At 46.2% G+C, this 16,379-nt stretch overlaps 1 protein-coding gene across 2 annotated transcripts in view; it reads left to right on the top strand.

Annotated features, from left to right (window-relative positions):
* The window catches only part of SPEG (striated muscle enriched protein kinase), a 1,321,813-nt gene that overhangs the window by 1,008,407 nt on the left and 297,027 nt on the right, over positions 1-16,379 (top strand). The window lies entirely within an intron of this gene.

The following is a 16,379-nucleotide window of genomic DNA, read 5'->3' as shown; positions in this document are numbered from 1 at the left end:
GGAATCCGCCTTGTGTCTCTTAATCATGAGTCCCAGCAGCGGATTATCAGCCTTCCATTCTTGGGATCTATCCATTTCTGCAAACATATGGATGAAGAAATTACCCAGATGAAGTCCGAAATGAAGACCCTAAAGGCAGTAGGCCTTGAAAAGCAGAGAGAACCCTACAAAACCTACCAACTTTTTACCTACAGAGGGTTCAAAACCCTCAATGGTACCAAGGTCTCCAGAAAACCCAACAGCAGAGACCTTACCAACAGCAGCAACGTCATCAGCTCAGAGAAAGAGCCTCTCAACAGGCTTCTCAGAAAGGAAAGCCTACTGCAGGTTCTTAGCAATGAATCTCTACTTCTCCCTCTTCCGTTACCCATTCTGGTGGGGGGAAGTTTCTCTAATTTCCTGTAAGAGTGGTAATCCATCACAAAAAATTCCTAGGTATTAGATAGTGTTCGGAGTGGGTATTGTCTCAGGTTCACCAGTCCTTTGCAAAATATTCCACCAAAGTCATCCAATAACCAACTACAGATGCTGCTCGGAAGTAAACACTTGTCTGCAAAAGCATGCAGTGGAGACTGTTCCCCCCAAACAACAGGGCATGGGGATTTATTCCCAATATTCTTAGGTAAAAAAGAAAGGACCCAGAAACGAGTTCAAACCCATTCTTGATTTGAAACTGGCCAACAAATGGATTTGATGAGAAAAATTCTGAATGCTGGTACTGCATCAGATCTATCCCCAGTTACCCCAGGGATACTGGCTCTGTTCGATAAACCTCCAAGATGCATTCTTTCATATACCAATAGCCAAGAAGCATTGCAAATTCTTGAGGTGTATCGGTGGTCATGATCAGTCTCTTCCAGGGGATCCTAATCAGTTTTAAAAGAAACTGACCTGACTGTCAACTGTCTTCAAATCCAGCCCAGAACGTTCTTGAAGTGTATGGCAGTGGTAGCTGCACATCTCAGAAAGCTCAGAGTGTTTGTCTACCCGTATATAGACAACTGGACCATCAAGGCGTCAACACCGCAAGAAGCCTAACTACATTACCTGTTGACCAGCAATCTTCTCCAGCAATTTGGGCTGCATATCAATCATGCCAAATCAAACTCTGCTGCAGTCCAAAGACTGCATCACTTGGGAGCCTCCATCAACACCATCCAAGCAAGAGTGTTAACAATCCATCAGAAGTGTGACTTCCTCATGAAAGTTTCTCACCCCACAGTAAGAACAGTGTCTCGGCTTGATGGCTTTGTGTATCTTTCTGACTCCGAATGCCCATATCTACAGGTGTCCAGGAATGTCTCAAGGATCAGTGGGACCACCTTACGGGCAATTGGGAGGACAGAATTGTACTCTCCCCCAAAAGCAAAGCAATCTCTGAAATGGTGGTGCTCTCCAACAAATCTGCTTCAAGGGATGTCATTTCATCAGGATTTTGCATCCCAGACCATATTTGCAGATGCCTCGTAGCTAGGATGGAGAGCATACTTGCATCAACTCCAAATCCAGGGAGCATGTTCTCCGAGAGAGATTACCTATCACATCATTCTCCTTGAGGTACGAGCAGTTAACCTAGCATTGAAGTCTTTTCTCCTGTATTTCAAGATGCAATCCCTGGTTGTTCAGACAGACAACACGACAACTACATACTACCTCAGCAAGCAAGGAGGAATGAGGTCCAGACCTTTATCTCATGAGGCCCAGACAATTTGGAATTTGGAAGTGGCTTATAGCCAGAGACTTGCCGATCACTGCCGCTCATCTCCCAGTTGTTCTAAATGTTCAAACAGCCTCCCTAAGCAGAGTGCTGTAGGAAAACCATGAATGGGTCCATCACAATGACATCATGTGAAACATCTTCAGAATGTGGAGCTCTCTGCGCATCGGCTTATTCACCAGTACAGAAAACAAAAACTGCCCAGGCTTCGCCTCGAGGTACTTCCGACTATGCACGCTGGGGAATGTCCTATGGATCGACTGGTCCAGCAAATTTCTCTAAGCCTTTCCTCCAGCCCTCTTGATGCTGTCAGTTCTCATCAAACTGTCTTACTGAAAAGCCAGAATGATCTTGATTGCTCCGGAGTGGCTACGTCAATGGTGGTTCATGGACATTCTTCACCGATGGGACATCAGCATCTTAGGCTGCCACGCAGACAATATCTTCTGAGAAACCTTGGAGGTCAGATGGTTCAACCCAATCTCTCCTCTTTGAGTTTGGCAACGTGGCTCCTAAGCTAGATCAGTATGGGCATCTGAACCTTCGACAAGAATGCATGAACATACTCAAAGAGGCTAAATGACCATTAACACGTTCAGCCTATTCATTCAAATGGAAGAGATTTACATGTGGTGTTCTAACAGGGACGTGGATCCAACAACCTGCCAAGAAGATGTCATTCTTCCATACTCACTTTATTTGGCTTACAGTTTTCTTCCATAAAAGTTAATTTGGCAGCTCTTACTGTCTACAGAAAATGTCCTTCACAAACATTATGTTTTTTTTCAAAATTTCCATTCTCAAAGATTTTTTAGAAGGATTGAAAAAGGTTTTCCCTCCCATAAAGCATCCATCTCGTCCCTGGGAGCTCAATATAGTCCTCTCATGCCTCATGCAGCCTCCTTTTGAACCCATTCAAAAATCATCTCACAACATCTCTCTTGGAAAACTGCTTTCCTAGGAATGATCAGATCAGCACATAGCTTTAGTTAAACCCAGGTGTTGTGTCCTATGAACGATACAACGTTTTTCATTTTAGTAAGGTAGGGATGAGGGCTTACCGAAAATTCCTACCTAAAGTCATTTCGGACTTTCAGGTCAGACTATTTCCTTGCCCACTTTTTTTCAGCACCCTTGCACACCTGCTGGAAGGACTCTCCATTCTCTAGAGTTGGGGGCAGTTTTCAAGTTTTATCTGGACAAGACAAGACATATCTGAAAGTCGGACCAATTGTGTGTACACTATGAACCATACCATTCTAGCCATGTACAGTTTGTCCATTTCCCGATGGCTAGTATGTTGCATTCTATGGGGCCATCGGAAAGCAAACAAAAGGGGCGAGATTTACAAGGCCCTAGAGCCACTGGAGCGTCATTTTTAGTGACTCTCGGGTGGCACTATTCACTGCACCATATTTACAAGGAGGAGTTAAACGTCAGAGGGGCATGCAATGGGTGTTGCAGTGGGTGTTCCATTACAACACTCATTGCTTTTGACGCTGCCCCAGATTTACGAGAAATTGTAAATCTGTGGCAGTGCCAAAAACGAACGCCACCCCTAGGGTGGCAAAATGAGAAGGAATACTTTTATTTCTCCTCGTTTTTTGCCTTTTCCATGTGTACTGCATTCTGCAGCACACATAGAAGAAGCAAATGGAAACAATCATTCAGAAATGACGCTTTGTACTTCTATGTGTGCTGCATTCTGCATAGAAGTGCCAAATCACCATTGTAGATTGTTTATGTGCAGGAAGAAACAACTTCCTACACATAAACAATCACTACCCTCAATGCAGACATCCTTGCACTATGGTGCAAGGATGCCTGCATTGGTGCAGGCAGCTTAATTAGGCTGCAGCCCTGGGGGAAACGCAGGGCTGCTCCTTATTTTTGGAAATACGGCACAGCCCTGCCTTTCAAAACTGGCACAGTGCAGCTCTGCTGATTTTGGCACAGCACCACGCTTTCATGAGAAATGCACCCATAGCTGAAATCTGTAAAGCGGCTATATGGAGATCTGCTCACATGTTTACCAAACATTGCTGTTTGGATTCAGATGCTAGAACAGATGCTCAAGTAGGTCAGGCCTCCCTGAGAAAGTTATTTGCCAGATTTGGTCGATTGGTCGTACCTCTGTCTTTTCCAGTGCCCTTAGTGGGAATGGGCTTGCTACTCTATTCAGTGCTTATGACTATCAGTGGAGATCTCCTGAGAAATAAGGAATGGTTTCTTACCTGTAATCCCAGTTCTCTCTCGAGAATCTCCATTGAAGTCATAAGCAACCCTTCCGTCTCCCCTGGGGAGATAACAGAGACGATTATTGGACCTATCTGATACTACAACATCTCATCCAGAAGAACTGAAGCAATTACCACCTTTTTGGCTTGATGGGAATACTAGTGGTCTCTGGGCCCTTAAAGGCACAGACACTGTTTTTACATTCACATAATGACAGCCTGTAGGGCTACACTGTCCTTTTTTCCTTCATCTTTCTATTTTTAAAAAGGGTTTGTGAAAGAGATTTAAGCATTTTACCAAAGTATTTGGTCTTAAATGTACATATACATGGATATTCGTGCCCTTTTTTAAAAGCAATCTGAAGAAATTGGCCACTATAGCCTTCCTTATAAGTTGCACAATGTTCTTGTCTTTTGTATTTCTACAGGGCTTCCTGAAGAAAGGCGAACATCTAAAGTTAAGAGATTTATTATGAAAAAGTGCTCCAGAATCCCAGCATGTGGGCGGCACCATTCAATGCTTATGACTCCAATGGAGATCCCCTGAGTGAGAACTGGAATTAAAGGTAAGAAACCATTCCCTCCTCACTTTGTGAATACCACCGGGTGTCAGACTGGATCCGCAGAATTTTTTCAGAAATCCTTTGCGTGCCGGCCGAAGGTGACATCATGTGGCTCCAGGTCAAATCCATCGCTGCCTTGTCGGAAGTGATGCCAGAGCCACATATAATCGCCACCCCTTTCTGTTGCTGTCAATTTTTTATTTCCTCAACTTTCAGTGCTCTTTCATCTTAATGGAAAGGATTTTTCTTTAAAGTTTCAACAGTATGCTACAAGGGCCCTGTTTCCCCTTAAAATTATAGAGTTTAAAACGTGTACGACTTGTCACAAAGAAATGTCTGTTTCTGACCCGCATGAGGTATGTCTCTGTTGTCTCAGGTCCAAGTCTTGCAGGGCCTATTCCAGGATTAATCTAAAGGTAATCCAGGTATGCAAAGCCAAACTCCCTATTGTGGAATATCATCAGAAATCAAGGAACAGCCGCTCACCTTGACTTCATGGGTACGAATCTGCTCCTGCTCTCAAGTTCTTATCCACAAATGACCACCTTTCCAATCCAAAAAGAAGCGTAAGAAGTTGACGCAGGAATCTCCTCTGTCCCGCCACTCTCATTCTGAGAAATTGCGTGGACACCAAGGTGTCACTCTGTCTCAGTCACAAACTGCTGCTGAGGAACTGATCCCTCAACTCGTCCTGATGTGACAAGAGTTCCATGGCAGTGATGTTTCAATAGATCAAACTTATTAAGGAGGCTATGTTGCACATCTTTGGCACCTTACCGGCTCCCCGTGATGTGCCTTCAGGCCAGGTAATTCTGAGGGGGCCTCTAGTCAGGTTACTACTGATGGAGCTTTCCCTAAAGCCATTGGTGCTTCTTGACCTCTTAGCAGGGTCCAGCTAGACTTCATTGCAGATGCATGTCCCAGCTCCGACTCCTGGGCCCCAATACACTCCGGCTCCCCATGCATCTACACCAGAGAAAGACCCGATTGTACTATCGGAATCTGACACAGCCTCAGCCAAAATCATGTCCTCCTCCAACTTTGCCTCATCTGACAACACAGTCCTCTCAGACTTGGACATGTGTCCACCATACCCCCAAACAGGTAATTTAATCAGTATCTCCTTGATGCGGCTTCAGGCCATAGTCAACACGGTCTTGATGACAATCAGGATGAACATATGTTTTATGATGGCAAAAACTTATAAGTGGACCTTCGGTAGGCAAGTGGGCTATATATTTTCCCAGACACAGCTGAATTCCCTCCTTGACCCCTCTCCTGAAGAATTCGCGTTTTTCACAGTGGTCATTGCACATGCTACAGAAATCCTTGATCTTCAGTTGTAATCTGTGGAAGTTAAAATTAATGTGCTCACAGAAGTCCTGCAGCCTGGGAAGACCACCCTCATCGTTCAGTAAAGCATTGACAGACATAAAGCATACCTGGACAAAACTCTGTTTCTCCCCGGCCATAATAAGGCAAGAGGCCAGTAGGCATACATCTACTCCAGGAGACCCGGCCTTCTTGAAGCAACATCCTTTGCAGGAAAGATTGGCGGATCAAATGTTCACCAGCAGACTTCATTCCCCACTGCACCTACAGGTAGGGAGGTGAAGTGTGTACAGGCTTTTGGGAACTGGATGTTCTCCTCTGCCAGCCTAGCCTAAAGATCAGTCAATGCCAGCTGTCTCCATGGTCATTACCCGCAGGCATTGTGGGACATGATTAGCTAGATCTTGCCAACTGTCCCAGATGATTATAAAGCTAACCTGCCATAAATTATCCATAATAGAGAGGATGCAGCAAAGTACCAACTGCTCGGGTAGCGTGGTTGGTACCAATGTTGTGTTTAAGTGCCACGCCTGGTTGAGATTCATGTTTTTTTTTAGATGACCTGATAGATTTGCCATTCAATGGGTTTCAACTGTTTGGTGGTAAAGCAGAGTTGGTGTTAGAGCACTTTAAAGAAAGCAGGGACACAACACACTCTCTCAGACGTTTTGCTCCTGTCTGGTGGTATTCCCAACAGTTCTACTACCTTTAAAAGGCTTTGACAGGGGTCTCCAACACATACAGTGTCAGGGCCATCTATCAGATATCTCAGTCTTTTCAAGGGAGGGTAGGGGATCAAGTCTACTTCCTCCAAGTCTGTCAGAGTCACCAGATCCTCGGGGTCTGCGCACACTCCCAACACGTCCACCACTGAACAGCTCCAAGACTCCGATAGATAAATCACAGAGGCTAAGAGTGTTCAAGAGGGGAAGAGGGGATTAGGACAGCTGGGAAGGAGACCTGTGGGAAGCAAAAGATTAAACAACACAACATCAGATTCAAAACCAACATTTAGATTCATAAAGACTCTCTGTTGGATCTATGGTTCAATGATACTTGGAACATGAAATAATACTCTATTGAGTTCCAGGATTCTATGACACTCGGAACATGAAATAACACTCTGTTGAGCCTGTAATTCAGTGATACTTGTAACATAAAATATACACACTGTTGAGCCTAGAGTTCAGTGATACTCGGAACATGAAATAACACCTAAAACTAAGAAAACATGAATGGTCTAGAACTAGACTCTAATTAGACCTTACTAAATCTAAATACCAGGAAAAGAATAAAAAATGGTTAGTACACTGTTTCACATAGAATTCTCATGAATTGAAAACATACTGTTCTAGGGATGCTAGAACCTTCCTGAATAATGTCCCAAAACAAACACAGCCTCACTACATGAGGATAAGATTCTCCAAAACATTCCTTGGAAAACAATAGGAATTGTACTATAGACCCTACATGCACATAGAATACAATATCCAGAATTCTAGCACAATAGATCTTTAGAATGTCAAAACATACATTGCGCACATCGTGGAATTCCACAAGAGTTCTGTAAATGTCATGAAATAGTTGCGCACAATGAATACCATGAATTAAGCATAGGAAACAAATCGCGCATAGTACCGATTTGAAGGCAGCTTTGTAAATGCCAGAAAATGGTTGCACGCAATGAATATCTTGATTTATACACAAGTTTGCAACCTGGAAAATGTCAGAAAAATGGTTGCGCACAATGAATACCAAGGGTTAATCACAAAAAGCAAATCGCGCGTCTTGCCGATTCGAATGCAACCTTATAAATAACAGAAAATGGTTGCGCACTATGAATACCAAGGGTTAAACACGAATAGCGAATTGCACGTCTTGCCGATTCGAATGCCACCATAAAACTGCCATGGAATGGTAGCCCACATTGAATATCATGAAGTACGGACAAGTAAAGAATCGCACGTCTTGCCGATTCGAAAGTAACCTTGTGAATAACAGAAAATGGTTGCGCACATTGAATGCCAAGGGTTAAACACGAATAGCGAATCGCACGTCTTGCCGATTGGAATGCTGCCATGAAACTATCCAGAAATGGTAGCGCACAATGAATAACATGAAAAGCAATCAAGAAAAGAATCGCGCATCTTGCCGATTCGAATGCCACCATGAAACTGTCCAGAAATGGTAGCGCACAATGAATAACATGAAAAGCAATCAAGGAAAGAATTGCGCGTCTTGCGATTCGAATGCCACCATTAAAATGCCTCAGAAATGGTAGTGTACAATGAATATCAAGAATTTCACACGAGAATAGAATCGCACATGTTGCCGATTCAGATGTCACCATGAAACTGCCAAGAAAATGGTAGCGTGCAGTGAATATCAAGAATTACACACCAAGAAAGAATTGCGCGCTTTGCCGATTCGAATGCTACCATGAAACTGTCAAAGAATGGTAGTGTACAATGAATAACATGAATTAATCTCAAGGAAAGAATTGCGTGTATTGCCGATTCGAATGCGTGCATAAAAATGCCACGAAAGTTTTAAAAGCACAATTACACTCGCATGAACAGAATGTTGTTAACGTCTGAAAATTAGGCCAAAGAATTAGAGCGTCATCAAATACGGGGTCGGGGGCCCAGCCCAACCTCCGCCTTACCGCCCTGACTAAGAATCACCACTGAAGAACGAAGCACAGAGGCCTGGAAGGTCAAGGTAGGCCACCGGAACAGGAGCTCAGGAAGTTGCTGCTGCTCTGCACCGGGACCTCTGAATAGTGAGCATGTGGAGCTGGGCTGGCTCCCTTTTATAGAGTCTTGGCCCAGCCCACAACCACACCCAGGCATGCTGCAGGGAAGCTTCTAGAAGGCCCTGGAAAGGGACCACACCCTGACTCACTCTGAAAGCCTGCAGCAATAAATTGCAAATGAACAGTATTGATAAGCACCTTAAGAATTAATCTTCTGGGTTAAATTCTGCAATGCAAAAGGTTAAACAATAAGAGATCATCACAATGCATAAATTACATCATCTCATATGTGCTGGGTTTTTGCATTCCAGTTGCCCGCAGAGCGCGCACTGCCAAGATGTTGACAAAGTCCTACAGCACAGTGCATTACCCAATCCACCATTCTCCCACCACAACCACAAAACTGCTCAAAATTGTCCCACTTGGGACATGACCACCCCTTGGAGGAAGATGGTAACATTTTTCCAGGGATGACGGAGCATCACATCCCATCAGTGGGTGGTCCAGATTGTCCAACATGGATACACCTCACCATTCTAGACCTACAGACCACATAACCCTCCTGTTATAGGCCATCCTTTGGTGGACCATTTGTCCATCCTCTAGGAGGAAGTCCCGGTTATTTTGGCCAAAGGAGCCAAAGAATGTCCTGGCATCAGAAATAGAAATTGAGTGCTATTCTATTTATTTCCTGGCACCGAAGAAGGATGTAGGCCTTCATTCTATTTTAGATCATTACCAGCTTCTTTCTCAAGACGCACAATTTCAGGATGCTCCAGCTAGCCCAAGTTCTGGCTGCTCTGGACCCAGATGACTGGATGGTGGTGTTGGATTTGCAGGACACCTTTTTTCATATTTCTGTACTTCAGTCCACAGGTGTTACCTACGCTTCAAGATGGGCCAAGTTCAGTTTTCTGTGCTCCTCTACAGCCTCACCAGTGCCCCTCGGGTGCTCAAAAAGTGATGGCTGTGCTCACAGCACATCTTCGAAGGTTCAGAATATCAGTCTTCCCATACCTTGACAACTGCCTGCTGAAGGCAGGCTCATGGAAGTCAGTTGTAGACCACTTCCATGCAACGGTAAACCCCCTCATATGATTGAGCTTCTTGAAGAATGTGCCAAAGTCGCACATGACTCCTTCCCAGAGGCTCCAATTCATTTGAGCTGTTCAGCATATGGTGTTCTTTTGAGGCTTTTAGCCAACTCAATAAATCTAGGACATTTGAGCTACGAAACTGATGTTTCAGCCTCTGTCCTGGGTCTTATTGAGAGGGGCTCTGAGGCTTCTTAGCCTTCTTGCCTCTTACATCCTGCTTGTGGGACACACCAGATAGCACATGCATGCTCTGCAGTGAAATCTGAAGTCCTTGGACCCAATTCACAAAGGTAAACTTAGACCTTAAGTCTAAATTAGACCTAAAGTCTACCTGTAGACGTGAAGTATAATGTTAAACCTGAAGTCTAAACTTAGACTTCAGGTCTAAAGTAAGACTTTAGGTCTAAACTTAGACTCAAAGTCTAACTTCAGATCTCCAATCATGACGTTCCCATGTTATCCTATGGGAAGACTGGGTAACTTCCCTCTCTGCACCCAGCCGCTGGGGATCTTCTAGGTACTTATCTTTTGGGGTTCCACTTTTCTTCAGCCGTTAGCTAACTACTCCTACACTCTGGTGTGGGGCATCCTTTCACATTCCATTTTTACGGTCGAGCGCTCAAGCGCTCAGTCCCTGTTGTAATTTCTCTGTGGGCTTATAACCACGCCCGTGTCATGCCCATCACTTTGGTTGGTTCGTGGGCTTGCCTTTTAAAATTTCCTTGATTTAATTAGTGAAAGGCATGCATATGTCATGCCTTTTCTGTTGTTTAACCCTCCTCAAGAGCACCGGCCAACTACTGAAAACATACAAGGATCCATGTTTTCCGTATGGTTTCTGGACTTATTTTCCTCTTTATTTTGTAGGCAGCGCAAACTCACTGGGCTGTAATTGAGCGCTTTTCGTGACCACCAGTTTAATTCCGTTGTTTATCCTAGCGTTTCATGATTTCAAGGTTTTACACAGCGTGATTGCACTCTTTTTCTCTTTTTTTTTATTACTATGCAAAGGCAAAACCAGAGCGGTCTTTTTGCTCAGATTAGTTACCTTCACGCTCATGGTGTGGCACTTTAAATCGGCTTCCTTATGTGAAATTGTATAACTTTTCTTTTTCAGTTTATGTGGCAAGAAAGTTCCGGTTGGTAGTTTACAATGCTATTAGCTCTAACTTGAGCAAATGTGAGACCCATTACATTGCAAATGCTTGTTTTAGTATATGGGTTGGCCCTCCTGTAGGGCCCTTTCTGATTTATGCTTTTCCTGAGTACTTGCTAGTGTATATTCTGTGTGTTCATACATCCAGAGGAAGGTATACCAGTGGTAGTCTAGTCTGGTGTGCCTTTAATAAAGTACCTATATTTTTGCAACCCTGTGTGGTTCCTTTCATGCGTAATAAGTTACTGTGTGACTACTATGGTATTGCAAGTGCTTCACAAGCCTTCTAGATAAGTCTTGGCTGCTCACCACAACTACCCTAGAGAGCCCTCTCTGTCAAGACACTTTAACCCTATCTAATCAGGGTTGCCTGGACCCAGTATAAGGTGCAAAATCATAGATGTCCATCACACACTGGGCCAGCTTCCTACAGGCGTTCCTTCCCCAAAATGGTATACGCCTGCCAATGGAACGAATTTGTGGCATGGTGCACAGACAAGTCTGTAGACCTCCTCTCAGCCCCTCTTTCTGAGGTTCTCTTGTTCATACTTTCTTTGGCCCTGCAGGTTTCTGCTTTGGGTACCCTCAAAGGTTATTTGTCTGCTATCTCTGCCTTCTTGAAACTACCAGACTACAAGATCAACCCTCCAATAGTTAGTCAGTTCCTTAAGGGTCTTACTGACATGTTTCCTCCTTCACCTTTTATCATGCCCCAATGGGACTTCAATTTGGTCCTAACGTTCCTTGTGTGTGCTCCCTTTGAGCCACTTCATAATTGTCCTTTCAGGCTTTTGACACTCAGGACAGCCTTCCTTTTGGCCATGATGTAGGAAAGTGCCACTGTTGGTATGTTTCCCCCCCCCCACACCTTTTTGCCTATTGTTGATGCCAACTTTGATTGAAAGTGTGCTGGGACCCTGCTAACCAGGCCCCAGCACCAGTGTTCTTTCCCTAACACTGTACCTTTGTTTTCACAATTGGCACAGCCCTGGCACACAATTAAGTCCCTTGTAAAAGGTATCCATGGTACGAAGTGCCCTGTGGCCATGGAAGGTCTCTAAAGGCTGCAGCATGTATTATATCACCCTAGGGGACCCCTCACTCAACACATGCACACTGCCTTGCAGCTTGTGTGTGCTGGTGGGGAGAAAAAACCAAAGTGACATTGCCACAAATCACTGCCTGTGGCATAGGTACGTCACCCCTCGAGCAGGCCGTACAGCCCTAAGGCAGGGTGCACTATACCACAGGTTAGGACATAGCTGCATGAGCAATATGCCCCTACAGTGTCTAAGTCCATTCTTAGACATTGTAAGTGCAGTGTAGCCATATTGAGTATATGGTCTGGGAGTTTGTCATCACGAACTCCACAGCACCATAATGGTTTCACTGAATACTGGGAAGATTGATATCAAACTTCTCAGCACAATAAATCCACACTGATGCCAGTGTGGGATTTATCAAAAAATGTACACTGATGGAATCTTAGAGATGCCCCCTGTATGTTAGCCCAACTGTTAGTGTAGGACTGACCGGTCTGTGCCATCCTACCACTTTCAGACAAGTTGGGCTAAGTGCCTTTGTGCACTCTGTGGTCAGAAACAAAGCCTGTCTTGGGTGGAGGTGCTTCACACCTTCCCCTGCAGGAACTGCAACACCTGGCGGTGAGCCTCAAAGGCTCAAGCCTCGGATTACATTGCCCCAGGGCATTCCAGCTAGCGGAGATATCTGCCCCCTGGACAAAGCCCCACTTTTGGCGGCAAATCGGGCGGGAAAATTAGGGAAAAGAGGGAGGAGTGACCACCCCAGCCAGAACCACCCCGAAGGTGCCCACAGCTGAGGTGACCCCCTCCCTGCAGAATCCTCCATCTTGGTTTGGAGGACAGGGACCAAGAGGGACAGGAATGTGCCCCCCTCCCCAAAGGGAGTGGGCACAAGGAGGGTGTAGCCACCCTCAGGGACAGTAGCCATTGTCTACTGCCCTCTGACCCCTAACATGCCCCTAAATCTAGGATTTAAGGACCTCCCTGAACCCAGCTCACCAGATTCCTGGCGACCTACAAGAAGAAGAAGGACTACTAAGCTGAAAACCCCAGTAGAGAAAAAAGAAGAGGACAACTGCTTTGGTCCCAGCCCTACCCGCCTGTCTCCTGCTTCAAAGAATCTGCAAAAAGAGCAGAGACGCATCCAGCGGCCCCAGCGACCTCTTCTAACTCCAGAGGACTGCCCTGCACCCAAAAGGACCAAGAACTCCCGAGGACATCAGCTCTGTCTGAAGAAACCTACAACTAAGGACTCCCACCTCACCCTAGATGCGTGAGTCCTCACCCCTGTGCACCCGACGCCCATGGCCCGTGTCCAGGTGGTCCACCCAGCAAAAGAGGGTCCCCAGGCGATAACAGGCAAGTGCCCACCCTGGGTTGACCTCTACACCCCTCCACGACAACAACTGCAGAGGGAAATCCCGAGGACCCACCCGACCACGAGCTCTGGATGAAGATATCCAATGCCTAAAGGACATACTGCACCCGCAGCCCCTATGCCTTGGAGAAACCGACCCCCAGTGCCTCATCGTTCAGCAGGCAGCCCTCCTCCCTGTCCGACTGATGGTGTGCCCAAGACCCCCCCCCCGGTCCCTGCCTGCAGCCTCTGAGTGACCCCCAGGGTCTCTTCATAGACCTGCACTGGAAACCCAACGTTCTGTTTGCACCCTGCACCCCGCTGCCCCTGTGCTGCTGAGGGTGTGTGTTTGGTGCCTACTTGTGGCTCCTCCAGTGCTCTTCTAATCCCCTCTGGTCTGCTCTCTGAGTTCTGGGTACTTACCTGCTGGCTGACCGGATTCCGAGTAACCCTTTCTCCATAGGAGCCCATGTTAAAATTGCTCAACTGTGACCTCTGCACCCTGCCAGCCCCGTGTTGCTGGTGGTGGGTGTTTGGGGTTAAGTTGAACCCCCAACCAGTGGACTTCCTAAATCCCGGAGATTGAGACTGTAAGTGTTGCACATACCTGTAAACAAATCTAACTTTTCTTCCCCCCAGGAACTATTTGAAAAATTCAGTGTCCATTTTTAAAATAGCTTTTTGCCTATAATTCAAAAACTGTATTACTTAGCTATGCCTGTGTGGAATACAAAACTTCTAGGGTACTTACCTGCAACTTGAATCTTGTAGTTCTAAAAATAAATTAAGGAAATATATTTTTGCAACATAAAAACCATTGGTCTGGAGTTAAGTCAGGAGTGTGTGCTTCTTCTTTTTTCTGTCTGTGGACAACAAATGCTTTGCACTACCCTCTGATAAGCCTAACTGCTCGACCACACTACCACAAAAAGAGCATTAGTATTATCTATTTTAGCCTCTGTCAAGCCTCTGGGGAACCCCTGAACTCTGTGTACACTATATCTCATTTTGATATAGTATATACAGAGCCAGAGTCCTACACATGACCTCTGCCCGTAAGGTGAGCACGCTACAGGCTTTGTCATCTACGCTGCCCTACCTTACCATATATCCTGACAAAGTAATGCTTCGCACACGGTCCTCCTTTCATCCAAAAGTGCTTACACCCTTCATGTAGGCCAGTCCATCACCTTGAGGAGAACCTCCACTGTCTGGACCCAAAAAAGAGCTTTAGCATTCTCACTTGATCATGCCAAAGATTTCTGGGTGGTTGCTCAACTCTTTGTTGGGTATGTGGGTGCACAGAAAGGTCGAGCAGTGCAGAAGAGAACCATCTCTAGATGGGTTGTTCTCTGCATTAAAATGTTCTACGCATTGGCTGAAACGCAACCCCTAGAGGTCTTGCGGGCTCACTCTACCAGAGCGACAGCTGCAACCACTGTGTTAGCACGCGGAGTTCCAGTCCTGGACATCTGTCAGGCAGCAGCGTGGGCATACCTGCATATGTTCACTAAACACTACTGCCTGGACAGTCAGGCCCAGAGGGATGGGTACTTTGCCCATTCAGTCATGCAGGACTTCCAAGTGTGATCTTGATTTGCAGACCCCCCTCTGGGGAAGGCATTGCTTGGGTATCTGTTCTAAGATAAGGAATCTGCAACTAGAGGTCTCTATCAGAAGAACAAGTTACTTACCTTTAGTAACGCATCATCTGGTGGAGACATATTCTAGTTTCAGATTATTTACCAATCCACTCATCCTCCCCGCTCTGCGAACTGATTTCTATGGACAGGGACTTCCCTTTCAGGTCCCTAGTTCTGAAGGGTCAAGTGTTCTTCATGGCTCTGCACTTCTGGCATGGAAAGTTGTGAAAAGTAACTGATGTCAGCGCACCGGGGGTAGCACCTATATAGGTCCTATGATGTCATATCATGTGCATGCGATGCCAGTGACAGAGCCAGAGCTGCCCGACACCACCTGGCGGCATGCAGGGTACTGCTCGATAAAAATCTCCGGGTCCAGACTGAAATTCTAAGGTAAGGAATCTGCAAACAGAAAATGTCTCTACCAAATAATGCATTACCAAAGGTGAGTAACTTGTTCTTCATGTCTAAACTTATCTGATAGAAACTTCTAGCTGCATATTCCTTTTCTTAAAATTCCCTGGCATCAGCTTCGAATCCGGAACTTTTTTGCTGAGCAGTACCCTACATGCGCTGTCGGGTGGCGTGGTTCGGATCTGCATGCGTCGTCCAGCTCCGCGTGGTGTCGTCAGCGTCGTTGGAGCCATCTGTGACGTCACAGTCCTCTATATAGGCACCACCCCGGCGCACATATGTCAGTTCTTTTCCTTCCACACCAGTTAAGCGCAGATCCAGAAAGAGCTACCCTTTTTCTTCGATGGTTGTCAAGGTTTTTCGGCTTGATTGTTTGAACATGTCTTCTAGAAAGACTGGATTCAAACCATGTGGTGGATGTCATTGCACCATGTTGGTCACAAATCCACACAGAGTGTGTCTCTGATGTTAGGAGAAGGATCACGACTCGACTTCGTGTCCCCACTGTCGGGCCATGGCTCCGAATGCCTTTAGGGAGAGATCCCTCAAACTTCTAGCGGCCCGACAGCCGCCTTTGGTCGGCACGACTCCGAGGAAGTCACGGTCCCACAGTAGGAGGTTGTGGCACCGCTACCCGAGCCCCAAGTCCTCTTCCTCGCATTCAAGGTCATCCGATCATTCAGGAAAGAGGCACAAGAAGAAGAAGAAGTCCAAGTGGACTTCGACTTCACTATGCCCGTCGGCCGACGAGGCGTCTAGGGAACGTCGATGTTCTGAGCGTGGTTCCATGGAGCCGTCACCAGGGCTGACTCCGCGTATTCCCCCTTTTCCGGGGATAGGTGCAACCCCCACTCAAATAAAAGAGTTTTACGAGACCATGCGCCTTATTTCTGAGCGGGCTGCACCCTCGGGTGGGTCTTCGGGCCCTCGGGGTCAGCAGGGGTGCCATCGGGTTCAACGTTGGCGGCTTTGGCCTCGGTGCCGTTGGGGACCCCAGGATCCAATAGCAGATCCAGACGGGTCCCACACAGTCGACCTCCTCCGGCGCTGGGTCTGACGTCAACG

This window comes from Pleurodeles waltl, chromosome 3_2 (assembly GCF_031143425.1).
Source record: "Pleurodeles waltl isolate 20211129_DDA chromosome 3_2, aPleWal1.hap1.20221129, whole genome shotgun sequence".
NCBI lineage: Eukaryota > Metazoa > Chordata > Amphibia > Caudata > Salamandridae > Pleurodeles > Pleurodeles waltl.
The sequence above is the reverse complement of the archived record's forward strand: the minus strand, read 5'-3'. Positions and strand labels throughout refer to the sequence as shown.